The sequence below is a fragment of the Mesocricetus auratus genome, unplaced genomic scaffold (assembly GCF_017639785.1).
Source record: "Mesocricetus auratus isolate SY011 unplaced genomic scaffold, BCM_Maur_2.0 Super-Scaffold_100027, whole genome shotgun sequence".
Lineage (NCBI taxonomy): Eukaryota > Metazoa > Chordata > Mammalia > Rodentia > Cricetidae > Mesocricetus > Mesocricetus auratus.
The window spans coordinates 5,739,473-5,753,377 of record NW_024429208.1 but is presented as its reverse complement, the minus strand read 5'-3'; the positions used below and the strand labels follow the sequence as shown (position 1 = coordinate 5,753,377).

The 13,905-nt window shown below is 47.3% G+C and overlaps 1 long non-coding RNA gene across 4 annotated transcripts; it reads left to right on the top strand.

Moving 5' to 3' along the window:
* Positions 1-103: 103 nt before the first annotated feature.
* Positions 104-11,449, top strand: LOC110343675. Of its 4 annotated transcripts, none has more exons than XR_005871448.1 (5): positions 104-165; positions 8,654-8,855; positions 8,974-9,078; positions 10,100-10,514; positions 11,216-11,322. It is a non-coding gene; the product is annotated as an uncharacterized LOC110343675 (long non-coding RNA). The 4 variants fall into 4 exon arrangements; XR_005871449.1 differs by lacking the exon at positions 104-165 and adding an exon at positions 8,018-8,514; XR_002385986.2 differs by lacking the exons at positions 104-165; positions 11,216-11,322 and adding an exon at positions 11,362-11,449 and having other exon boundaries at positions 8,018-8,855.
* The last annotated feature ends 2,456 nt before the right edge of the window (positions 11,450-13,905 follow it).

Genomic DNA, 13,905 nt, shown 5'->3' with positions numbered 1-13,905 from the left:
ACAGGAAAAGAGATTGGTGGAGTCATTTTATTATTACCACTATTATTATTACATTTCTGTGGGTCAAAGGGGCATGGGTGCACATCCCAGTGAGTATGTGGAGGTCAGAGGGACAACCCTTGGGACTTGGTGCTGGAATGTTCCTACACCTAGAAGGGTCCAAAGGTAAAATACTGGATAAGGGCAAGGGAGTTGGCTTTGTAGGTGAAGGTGCAAGCAGAGTTTGATTCCCCAGGGTCCTCGAATTCCCCCCAAGTGAGGATCGGAGAAAAGATGGCTCAGCTGTTAACAGCAATCACTCCTCTTTTGGAGTCATCTGAGTTTCGTTCCCTGAACACACACAAGTCTGCTGGATCAAATCCCCCCGGAACGCTAGCTTCCAGTGACCCTAAGTCCTGTCCTGGTCCCTTCAGGTTCCTACCCTCACACAGTCCTGCTCCCTTACAACCCCCCCCCACTTAATTTAAAATATTAAAAAGAAACACGAGGGAAAAAAGAACCTACTTTAAAAGATAATGAATTATTGGTTGGGTGTGGTAACACATGTAATCCCAGCACTCTGGTGCCAAGGCGAGCCAACGGTAAGTTCCAGGTCAGCCCGGGCTACCTAATCAACCCTGGGGGGGAAGAAGGGGGGAGCGGGAATGGAGAAGACTAACAAAGAATCAGAACACTCACCCTGATAATAAAATGACACTTGGTTCCGGAAACAAAAAGAAGGCGAAAGCCAAAGTTTCGGGCAAAGAGTAGCTTTTGCTGTCACTAAGCTAGACACTAATCAAAATGACCCATAGGTCATTTCCATAAGATAGATTTAACCAAGTTTGTGTCAAAGGTTGAACAGCAATGTCTGTAATCAGAGAAGTGTAGGAGGAAGTTTGAAGGGACAGCCATACGAGCTTTGTTTATTTTTTGTTTTTCAAGACAGGGTTTCTCTGTATTGCTTTTGTAGGCTGTCCTGGAACTCTGTAGACCAGGATGGCCTCGAACTCACAGAGATCCGCCTGGCTCTGCCTCCCGAGTGCTGGGATTAACGGCGTGCGCTACTGTCATCCAGCGACTTTTTCTTGTTAAGGTTTTTAAGTTAATTCAGTAGAAGTAATTAATATCTGCCCGATTTACTTCCCTCTTACAAAAAAACTTACCCTAGGCTGGATGGGTGTGGTAGTGCCTGCCTTTAGTACTGGGAGCCAGAGGTATGAGGAGCTCTGAGTTCGAGGAGGCTAGCCTGGTCTACAGAGTGAGTTCCAGGACAGCCAGGGCTACACAGAGAAACCCTGTGGGGGTGGGGGGAGGAGTAAGAAATAAGAAAGGTGAGGGTGGGGCCCTGGGCTCAGTCGCTGGAGTAATTGCCTGGCACCTTTGAAGTCCTGCATTTGATCCCAAGCACTGCCTAAACTGGAAGAGGTGGGCCATCTAGATGACCCAGCAGACAGAGGCACTGGATGAGGACAAGATGACTCAGCATGTACAAGCACTGGATGAGGAAAACTGCAGTCGCAGGGCATTTGATGAGGAAAACTGCGGTCGCAGGGCATTTGATCACTGAAGCTATTCCTGGTGGAAGGAGAGAACTGAGTCCATAAAATTGTCCTCTGACCTTCACAGGGATCTGCGTGCACACATGCGTGCTCACACACACACATAATAATAATGAATTAATTTTTTTAAGTTAGAAGGTATTCTATGGGCTGGGCGTTGATGGCGCATGCCTTTAATCCCAGCACTCAGGAGGTAGAGGCAGGTGGATCTCTGTGAGTTCGAGGCTGGGCTGGACCGACAGCCTCTAAAACAATACAGAGAAACCTTGTCTCGTAAAACCAAAAAAAAAAAAAAAAAAAAAAACCGAAAAAATAAAGCAAAAGCAGAAAGCCAGAGTGGGGATCTGTAGGATGTCCTGGAGTCCAGCTATAGTATGTGAGAAGTGAAAAAGTCAGCTGACTTTCTTTAAGGAAGGAGAGACAGAAGATCGCCAGCTCAAGTCATCTTTTAAATACCAGCCCACATTTTGGTCAGTGCCCAGAGTGCTTGAAACCCAAATGACAACAAAGACAGCCACTAACCCACTCGATCGCTTGGAGAAACTTAAACTTACTTTTCAGTGTATACTTCCTCTTTTACAACTCTGTTTTGCTTCTCATTTTAGGTGAGAAGCTACTATAAACAGGCCCATCTCAGCACAGCCAGCACAGTCAGACAGTTTGAAGCAGCTTGTTTTGTTTTGTGGGCTTTTGTTTTTGTTTTATGAAAGTGGTGCATTTGAGTGTTTTTTTTTTTTTTTTTTTTTGGTTTTTCAAGACAGGGTTTCTCTGTGGCTTTGGAGGCTGTCCTGGAACTTGCTCTGTAGACCAGGCTGGCCTCGAACTCACAGAGATCCGCTTGCCTCTGCCTCCTGAGTGCTGAGCCACACCACTGCCCCGGGCAAGCAGCTCTTTAATTGTCCTAACAACTCTCAGTCTTCAGGAGCCATGTGGCTGGAGCATGGTGGCACCTGCTTGTGATCCCAGCAGTCACCGAGGCTGAAGTGGGAAGAGCAGGAGTTCTAGGCCAGCTTGAGCTAAACAGAAAGGGCCAGAAAAGACAGCCACTTGGTCGGTCAGCGTCGTATCTGAGATCATCCTTATGAATGGGAAGTAAGCTGGCAAACAGCCAGTCATGAGTTCACTGTGTTTCCTTCCGGCTGGTTTGAGGTCGCCGGGTCTTCACTCCTCTTCCTGACCACTTCGGCCACTTCATCTAAAACGCACAGCCGGGTGGTGGCCCACGCCTTTGATCCCAGCACTGGAAAGGCAGAGGCAGGCAGATCCCTGTGAGTCCAGCTTGGTCTACAGAGCAAGTTCCAGGACAGCCAGAGATACACAGAGAAACCCTGTCTCCAAACACACACACACACACACACACACACACACACACACACACACACACACAAACCCTCTCAGCAATTATTTGTACTGCTAATCCCAGAATTCAAAAGGCTAAACCGGGCTTTGGTGGCACACGCCTTTAATCCCAGCACTCCGGAGGCAGAGACAGGCAGATCTCTGTGAGTTCGAGGCCAGCCTGATCTACAGAGTGAGTTCCAGGACAGACTCCAAAATTTGTGCTCACACCTTTGGTCTCAGCACTCGGGATGCCCAGGCAGGTGGAGATCTGTGAGTTTAATGGCAGCCTGGTCTACATGGAGAGACCCTATCTCAAAAATAAAAAAAAGTACTTGCATAAATTTATTTCCAGATTCCAGGCTGGTGGGACTATCTCAATGATAAAGAGCTCTTGCATAGCATGTACAGGCCCTGGGTTCTTTTCCCAACACTAGAAATAAATAACTATAAATAAATGAATAAAAAGATGGCCAGTTTCCTAAAGCACAGGCCTAGAGGAACAGGTGTGGTCTACTCAAAACTACTACCTATGCCTGGTATGGTGGTGCATGAATTCGATCCTAGACTTAGGAGGTAGAGGCAGGAGGATCAGGAGTTTTAGATTATCTCTGGCTACACAGGGAGTTCATTCACAGCCTGAGCTATACCAGACCCCGTCTAAAGAAACAAACAAATAAAATGTACCTTTTTTAGAGGGTGAGAGCTTGAGATAGGGTCTCACCAAATTCTTGTTGGCCTGGACATCATTATGTAGACCAGCCTGCCTTGAACTTTTTTTTCCTTTTTTTTTTTTTGTTTGTTTGTTTTTGAAGACAGGGTTTCTCTGTGGCTTTGGAGACTTCCCTAGAACTAGCTCTTGTAGACCAGGCTGGTCTCAAACTCACAGAGATCCGCCTGCCTCCGCCTCCCAAGTGCTGGGATTAAAGGGGTGCACCACCACTGCCCTGCCCGGCCTGCCCTTGAATTTACTGCATGCACTATTCTGGCCTTAGCCTCCCCTGTCATTGTCACTGGATTACAGGTATACACTGCCATGTCCAGCTGCTATCTAATATTAGCTGTGTGCTAATTAACCATTTTCTATGACACATATGGCACATGCATATTCATGCACATCCATATGGCACACATGTGCATATTTTTCTCTAATTCTCCTAATTACCAGAATACCTAGAAAATGAAATAAGTTACCCAAGGACCATAGGTGACAAAGATGCAAGCCGTCATTCGTTTCTGGGAGATACCTGGGGTGTCACTGTGTGTTAGAAGGCTCACTCAGATAACAGACAGCATAGGGGTACATTCTAGAGACCCAGAACGTGAGATAATAGATGAAAGACAATATTGCGCCTAAGAGGAATAGCACCTAGTACAACACAAAAATGGGCTGAGAACTGACTTCATGCTAGAGTACTTACTGGTCTGGCACATGTCAGGCCATGGGTTGATACCCTGGTCCTGGTCAGTGCAAAAGCAACCCCTGTAATCCCAGCAGAGGAGGGCATAGGCACTTAGATCTCTGTGAGTTCAAGGCCAGCCTGGCCTATGTAAGGAGTTCCAGGAAAATCAGATCTGCACAGTGAGACCCTGTTTTAAAGGAGGAGGAGGAGGAAGGAAAAGAGAACACTGAAGTTACTATGTGTGAGATGTGTCACGGGAAATTGGCTGCCCAAAGCGAGAGTGTCGAATGTTGGCCAGAGAAGCTTCTCTATGCCGTAGGCAGCAGCTAATGCAGAGCTCACACCGGTTAAAGTGCTGAGAAGTGGCTGCTGAGTGCTCAGCCCTAAACTGGACATCTACACCAACCAACCACCAAGGCTGATGGATGGACAGGAGAGCCTAGAAATGCTGTCCTCTCAGCAGGACATGACAGTTGTACTCATGAGCGCACTACGGCTACGGCTACCTGCACAAGATCTACGTAAGATCAAGCCTACCAGACCAGTCAGCACACTGGCAGAAAGCAATTATAAATAAAACAAAAAATACACAACATGGGCCAGGAGCCTGGGAGAACTGAAACAGGGATTCGGATGCATATGATCAAGATACATTGTGTTTGCATGTATGACATTATCAAAGAATAAATAATAGATATTTGCCTTGCCAGGTGGTGATGGTGCACACCTTTGATCCAAGCACTCTGGGGACAAAGGCAGGCGGATCTCTGTGAGTTTGAGACCAACCTGGCCTACAGAGTGAATGGGAGGCTAGCCAGAGCTACATAGTGAGACCCTGTCTCAAAAAATAAGAAGTTACTCTCCTGTGCCTTGTGCTGGTACTGTCTAACTTTGACAAAATGAGGAAATTACTAATACTGAATGGCTACAAAGTTCAAGGTATTGCCCTAAATTCTGGGAAGCTGGAAGGAAGGTAGAAGAAATAAATCATGGTCCCTGTATCTGTTTCATGGCCTTTTTTTTTTTATGTACACACACATACAGACTCCTAAAGATTGAGAGCTATTAGGACAACTGAAAAACTGCTCACTCAGCAGTGGTGGCGTGCCTTTAATCCCAGCACTCGGAAGGCAGGGTCAGGCAGGCAGATCTCTGTGAATTCGAGGTCAGCCCGGTATACAGATCGAGTTCCAGGACAGCCTCCAAAGCTGCAAAGACACCCTGTCTAGAACAAAACCAAACCAAACCAAACAAACAAACAAAAAAAGAACTACTCATCTGTGCTGAGGAGATAACTAGGACCTGGGATCAAATCTCTGGAATGTACATAAAGCTGGGCAAGGGAGTTATGTCTGTAATCCCAGTCAGTTCTCCTATGGAGAGATGGGAGTGGAGACAGGACATTCCAAGACGAGACTGCCTGAAGCAAATACAAGACAGGGCGTGACTCAGGGTGGAAGGTAAGCACTTACACCCGAGGTTGTCCTCCGACCTCTGCAGGCATCCCATGTGCACACACACACACACACACACACACACACACACACACACACACACACACACACACACAGTCATCTGCTCTCTGCTATATAGATGACTAATACCAAGTCTCAGAGACGCTAGTGACTTGTCAAAGTTCTGTGGCCGTCGTGATGCCACGCTGACTTGGTTGCTGGCACAGGTTGCTTCGATCCTCACCAGGATAGCACTGGTAATGACAGGCTGTCTTTGCCAAGGGCCGCGTTCATGGTATAGAGGCAAAGCAGGCTTCCGGTAACCTGTTTACAGGTTGGAGTGCTTCGATAACCAAAACTTTTTCTGGGGAATTTTCAGGTGCATGGGGACTTTCCAGACGTCTCCTCGCCACGAGTATGGAAAATGGCCTTTCTCCATTCTGCACACCTGCCAGCTTCGCACCAGTCACAGGGTCACAAGGGGAGGTTCTGAAACTGTGTGGCCCTGGGAGCCCTGGCACCTGGAAGCCTGTCAGAAATGCAAATTTTGGGGCTACTCCAGAACCACAAGATCAGAAACTGAGGCGGCAGCAGTGGCGACCATCTGCTTGCCTTTTTGTTTTTGTTATTTTGTTTTGGCTTTTGATACAGGGTTGCATTCTGTAACGCAGACTGCCATCCAGTTCACAGCCTTGTTCCTAAATGCTGGGAATACTGCATTGCATTACTCCTAATTTACTTAATTACATCTGTTTATTGTATGCTTGTGCCTGGGCACATGAGTCTCATGTGTGCCACCATGCCCCCCCTTTTTTTTTCTGGTGGAGTGGGGGGTAGTGGTTTTTGGAGACAGGATCTCCTATGTAGCTCTGGCTGTTCTGGAACTCACTATATAAACCAGGCTGGTCTCAAACTCACAGAGCTCCACCTGCCTGTCTCTCAGATGCTAGGATTAAAGGCGCGCCACTATGCTCTTGTGGAGGTCTAAGGACGGATTTCAGGAGTCATTTCTCTCCTATCATCTAGACCCTGACAAGCTACCTCAGGTTATCAGGTTTGGTAACAAACGCCTTTAGCTCCAGGTCATTTCACTAGTTCCATCTGTCTGTCTGTCTATCTATCTATTTAATTCATTTTTTTGTTCAAAACAGAATCTCCAGCCTGGTCTACAGAGTTCCAAGACAACCAGAGCTACACAGTGAACCCCTGACTGGGGGTGGGAGAGGTCAGAGTCTTCATGTAGGCCTGGAACTCACAGTAATCTCAAATCTCAGCATCTGGTATTCCGATATCTGGGATTCCCTAGGTGTGGTATTCCACACTTTTACACCCAGAGATGTAGAGGCAGACAAAAGTGGATCTCTGGGAGTTCAAGGCTAGTCTGTCCAACAAAGGACCCTATCTTGTAGTTGGATTTTCTTTAGACCGCCAGCTCCCAAATAATGACATGGAGACTTCTTATTAAGTATGAAAGCTTGGCCTTAGTTTAGGCTTGTTCCCAACTAGCTCTTACAACTTAAATTAACCCGTTTATATTTACTGCACTCTGTCACGTTGCTTGTTATCTCTCAGTACTGTGTGTCCCGTTTCCTTTCCATCTGGCTGGTGAATCCCACGCACCTCAGACTCTCCACGGAAGTCCCACGTATCCTTGCAAAACCTAGCTGTTGGCCTACTGGCTGTGCAGCTTTTCTTTTTTTTTTTTTTTTTTTTTTTTTGGTTTGGTTGTTTTGTTTTGTTTTATTAATGTTTTTCTTTTTTTTTTTCTTTTTTTTTTGGTTTTTCAAGACAGGGTTTCTCTGTGGCTTTGGAGGCTGTCCTGGAACTAGCTCTTGTAGACCAGGCTGGTCTCGAACTCACAAAGATCTGCCTGTCTCTGCCTCCCAAGTGCTGGGATTAAAGGCGTGCACCACCAACGCCTGGCCACTAAGGGCTTTCTTAATAACTCTTCTATAAGCTGAAGCTGGAGGACCTCGAATTCAAGGCAACTCATTGAGACCCTGCCACAAAATTCTTATGAAAAAGTAAGGCGCCTAGAGAGACGGCTGAGGGTTAGAGCGCTGGCTGTTCTTCCAGAGGACCGAGTTCTGTTGCTAGCATTCACATGGTGGCTTCCAACTGTTAACTCCAGCTCCTGGGGAATCTGATGCTATCCTCTGGCCTCCAGGGACATCTTCAGGGACATACAACATACACAGCACACACAGAGCATTGCTCACGCACGTGCATACAAGCACGCACACACACACACTTATTTTTTTAAAAGCTTTGAACCTTCATCATAGCATGTGTGATGTTTGTTTCAGAGACTGAGTTTCTCTGTGTAGCTTTGTAGATCAGACTGGTCTTGAACTCACAGAGATCTGCCTGCCTATGCCTCCGGAGTGCTTGGATTAAAGGAGTTTGCTACCACACCCGGCACAAATAATTTTTTTGAAGAGGGAAGGTTCTTGGACTCAGATGAAGATTACTTGCTCAAGCATATGCAAGGCCTGGGGTGGGGGTGGGTGGTGGCAAGGTTGACTCTGAAATCCAGGTCCCATCCAAGGCTATGACAGGACAACCTTTTTTGATGACTCGGGCTAGGTCATAGTTGATTGTCAAGTCTCTGAGGAGTCATTGTTTCTTGTTTCCCATGGGCTCAGGTTCCCCTCCCCTCTCCAGTCCTGACTCAGCCTGTTGGAGGTTGGACAAGTTGAACCTCTGAAGACTCAGTTTCCTTGCCTATAATTGAGGCTAATAATAGCCCCCTCCTAGACACGATTCAATAATTGCCAGGTACAGCACAGGCGCTTGGGACACGGTGACTTAGCCTGGCAATTAACCATACGCAGTGGCACCATCAGTGACGTTCTGGCTGTAACGCTTACACCTGTTCGGCACTATGGCGAGCCGTTTTACTTATGTTTATGTGCAGAGACAGGGTCGGTCTGATTATAACCCTGGAGCTCTCTATGTGGACCAGGCTGGCCTTGAACTCATGGAGATCTGCTTGCCTATGACTGCTGAGTCCTGGAATTAAAGACACATAGGCTGTCAAAGCATGCTGGAATCCTCTTGGGAACATCTGGAGCCCTCTCCTTCCATCACCTGGGCTAGTCTTGTGATCAGGCCAGAAGGTAACTGTCAGTGTCCTCTTCGAGGTCCCTCACCTGAGTGGCCCAGAACCCCAGACTTCTGACGCTGGAGAATAAACTCCCTAATTAATAGGAACCTGCCCTGTGTCTGCTTCACCAGGTCTGGTGAAATCCTTGGGATGTAGGAAGCACTATTGAACGCTAGTGCGGCTCTCCGTCCACTCTTGGGTAACAATTACCTCTCAGCAGCACCTTGCACTAAACGGTAAGTGATACATTTAGGGCAATCGCCAAGGCCATCCATGGGGAAAGATATTTTAAGCAGGGGATTTCCTCAAACCCATCAAATTATCATGTGGACAGCTGCCTGTCCCACATGACCTGGCAACTTCTCAGGTGTGCAGGTAGCCATACTCCAGGATGATGGAAGAGCAGGTCCTCCCCTCCCCTCGATGAGGCTTGGAAGCAAGGTCTACACCATTTGAGTTACTTCACGTAAAAGGTATCCACTCTAAGCCGGGCGTTGGTGGCGCACGCCTTTAATCCCAGCACTCGGGAGGCAGAGGCAGCCTGGACTACCGAGCGAGTTCCAGGACAGCCTCCAAAGCCACAGAGAAACCCTGTCTCGAAAAACCAAAAAAAAAAAAAAAAAAAAAAAAGGTATCCACTCTAGAGTCATGTGTTGCATGGGTTTAGCGTAGACACCTAGACACCTCTGCCTAAAATTCCAAGCCATTCACTTATTCCCAATAAGTTGTTGCAAAGTAAACTCTGAAAACAATACTAAAAAATTTAGGGATGTAGCCAAGCATAGTGGCCCACACCTTTAATCCCAGCACTAGAGGCAGAGGCAGGTGGATATCTGTGAGTTTGAGGCCAGCCTGGTCTCTAGAGTGAGTTCCAGGACAGCCTCCAAAACAATACAGAGAAACCCTGTCTCGAAAAACCAAAAAAAAAAAAAGTTGAATGGCCAATTGGCCAATATCCAGGGAGGAAGTATAGGCAAAACTTCCAGGCAGGGAGAGTAAGTAGGAGGAGGAATTTAGACTCAAAAGAAAGAGGGAGAGAGAGAGACAGAGAAAGGGAGGGAGAAAAGGGACATGCCAGTAGCTAGACAGACAGACACGGAGGAAGCAGGAGAGTAGGACACACAGATTGAAAGGTAAAAAGCCCCAGGCAAAATGTAGATGAAGAGAAACAGATAAAATTAAGTTAAAAGAACTAATGTACAAGCCTAAGCTTAGACTGAGTATTCATAATTAGTAAGCTTCCATGTCTTTATTTAGGAGCAAGTTGGTAGCCCAAAGACATTTCCAACTACAAAGTACTTACTTCAAGAAGGAAGAGCCAGGGCACATCACAATCTGGACAAAGTCAAACCAAACTCCAACAGTGGGGGAAAAAACCCCACAATATCCAATGTCTGGAACCCAATCATGATCTTCTGGGCTCCTCCAAAGGGCCTGGGTCTCTTCTCCAGCTCTGCACTCTACGCTCCGGCTGGCTCCCCTCTGTACCTGGGGCTGTGCTTAGAGGTTGCCCATCGTGCTCACTGGCGTCTCAATGCTGGGGTCTTCAGCTACGGCTGGGCTGCACTTTCACCCAGCCTCTCCCAGGCTCTCTCCAGGGACTCCGACCCTGCCACACAGCGCCAAGTCTCAGCTGCCCTCCGGGACCCGTTCATGCCCTCAAAACCAGCAGGTGAGACACTTACACTACCGAGTGTAAGCGATACGGCAGGGTCAGTGGCACACTCCCAGCACTTGAGAGGCAGAGGCAGGTGGATCTCTGTGAGTTCAAAGCCAGCCTGGTCTACAAAATGATTTCTAGGACAGCCAAGGCTACCTACAGAGAAACCCTGTCTGGAAGCAAAAACAAAACAAAATAAAAACAATCTCTAAGCCTGGCGTTGGTGGCACACGCCTTTAATCCCAGCACTCGGGAGGCAGAGGCAGGCGGATCTCTGTGAGTTCGAGGCCAGCCTGGTCTACAGAGCGAGTTCCAGGACAGCCTCCAAAGCCACAGAGAAACCCTGTCTCGGAAAAAAAAAAAATCTCTATGCTATTCTAAGGGGAACTGCCTAGATCACACAGAACCAATCCAGACTCTAGAATCCCCACTCGGAACTCCAGATCAGCAGGTTTCCATGCGTGCCCCCACAACCAGTAACTGTAACACCAGGAACTGGTACCAGATACTGACCCAGAACTACGGGGGGAAAAAAAAAAAAACCAGATGCAAGGAGCCTGCAGGAAACTAAGTTCACCCTAGGAGTCATTCACTGCCTCAGCTTTCTTTAGGCTGTCCTTTCCAAGGAAGAGTATATGGAGAGTTCTGGAAGGAATTGCCAGGGTTCTTTTTTATCTATTGGTTTGGTGTGCCTTGACATTCTCTTCACACAGGAGGAATGCAAAGCCTGGTAGACAAAACATGAACCAGACCTGTTCCTCGGAACTCTGAAGTCAGTTTTCCTTGGCTTTGCTTTGACCATTAAAAAAAAAAGATTGCTTTACCGACCCACTGGTCTCTGAACTTTTCCCTTTTCTAGTAAAAGTCCAAATTCCAGCTGGAGTCCGGACCCACAGACAGCACCCTTCTTCAGAAGCCGCTTTCCCCCACGCTTTGCCGAGTTCCAGAGATAAGATAAATAATTTACCAAATGTAGGTTTCTGGCTATTCACTCTGATAGCATTTAGAGCTATGAGCTCTGGCCCCAAGGGAGTTTGATTTGTTCAGATGCAACCCATCTGCTTTTTTTTTTCCTGGGGAGCTTTTTTTTTCCGGGGGTGTAGGGAGGGAGGGGGCTGGGGTTGCCTGGAAAATCCAGGGAGCTCCCAGCATCCCACACATATTTCAGGGATGAACTGCTTCGGTTTAGGGGTTTTACTGGAAATTCTGGAGAATGCTATTTTATTACTTAAAAAACACTCAGCTGCTGGGGCTCTTCCCCCCACCCCATGCCTCCCTCCACCCTTTAAGTTGAGTAAAAACAAAACTCCAGATATGAGACACACCACATCTATAATCCCAACACTTGGGAGTTTGAGGCAGAGGATTGTTTCTACTTAAAGGCTAGCCTGGGCTACTGGGTGAGACCTAGTCTCAAAAACCAACAACAAACAGCAAAACCAGGCACACAGACAGATGCACATTGTCCGGAGTGAGCTATCAAGAAGGGTAATTTCAATGTTGTGCAATCCATTTATCCGAAATTCCTGGGGCACTCTTATCAGTGTCATTTCAGGGATTTCAGAGAACAGATTACAGTGTTTCTCCAAAATCAAGAGCCACTAGGGAGAAAAAGAGCCCGTGCATTCCATGCAAACGTTCTTCTCCCCCAGTTCCTGGAGAATGGTGGGGTGAAGGAGGGGCTATCAGGCTGTAGCCTGAGACATCAGTACTGCTTCCTACAGAAAACAAAGCAAAAGTGACAGGTCCTGAGGCTCATGCAGTCACAGAGGAGAAACAAACAACTGTATGCTAGAACCTTCTGTTTGACAACAGTCCCCAAGTACTTCATGCGGCTGTGAACTCCGGCTGCTCCTGATCTGCTGCCTAGTCCTTTAAAACACCGGCACTTTCTTAGGATAGCCTGATGGACAATGTACTCTGCCATTTATTTTTTTTACAGTTTTAAGGGCTTATTATTTTATTTTAGATAAGATTTTCACATATCGTCGGGCGTTGGTGGCGCACACCTTTAATCCCAGCACTTGGGAGGCAGAGGCAGGCAGATCTTTGTGAGTTCGAGACCAGCCTGGTCTACAAGAGCTAGTTCCAGGACAGGCTCCAAAGCCACAGAGAAACACTGTCTCAAAAAAAACCAAAAAAAATTTTTTTTCACATATTCCCAGACAGCCTGGAATTTTCTATGTAGCTGAGAATGACCTTGAATTGTAAGTAGGTACACGAAACACAGTAACTCAGCCTTCTTGTATTCTTTTTTCTTTTCAGTGTGTGTGTGTGTGCATACACATATGTGTATTTGAAAGTCAGAGAACAACAGAGAGAACTCTGTTCTTTGTACCCAAGGACCTTTAACCCTCGGAGTCATCTCCCTGGCAGCTGTTTCTGGAAAGACTGAGCTTGTCTAGGTGGTGTTTTCTAGTGGTGTGTGATCATCATTCTGCTGATCCCCAAAGAAAAGAATTTGGGGTTGGGCCTCAATTTGATGGAGTTTTGGCCTAGCCTGGGCTACAAGACACTGCCTCCAGACATGCAAACAAAAGACAAGTATGGGCTTGGCGGCTCATACCTCAGTGCTAGTGCTGGGGAGGCAGAGGCAGGCAAACAACTGAGTTCAAGTCCAGCCTGGTCTACATATCAAGTTCCAGGCTAGCTAGGGCTACACAGTGAGACTTTCTCAAAAAAAAATTTTTAAAGAAAAGAAAAGTAAATAAAAAAGGAATGGGGAAACAAATTCACTAAGCGTTGAAAGGTTAGGTGAGGGCGAGAGGAACCCTTGTGCTTCACGCTCTGAGTCTGAAGCAATTAGAGTGAAAGGTGTATTAGGGGAAAAAATACCTGCCACCTCTTCTGTTTCTGTGGGAGATTAACCTACTTTCCTAGTTCATTTTCTCTCTGCCGCATCACTGAGTGTAAACGCTGCGGTAGCTCGTAGCCTCTGAGGGCTGCGGCAGCATCTGCGCCGCTAGTTTGGGGCCTCTCGGGGACACACAGAAGAAGCCCTTCCCTCCCCTCACCCGGTTTAAAAAAAAAAGTCTGCGGTAGCTTTGCCACGTTCTCCCTGATCATGAGAATCGGCTACCCACACTCTCTCTGCTCTGCTTGTCTGCGATGGAGAAGGCGGGGACACACCCAGACACCCTCCCGGAGAACTCAGGCCCAGCACCCGCCTTAAGCCAGGATCCCAAGGGTTTCGGGTTGCTCCAGCCCGCATGGTTTTGGTTGGTTGGATGGCTGAATGAAACACAACCTTCCCCGCAGACATCAAAGCCTGTCTCCCTCCAGCCCTCAGTCTCTCCCGTACATTCCAATTTAGCTGAAGCTGCCTTGCATGATAATGAGGCCTAATTATCGCTTTATCCCTTGATTGAGGTGCTGAGTTTTTGAGACAGCGGAGTTCTCGGCT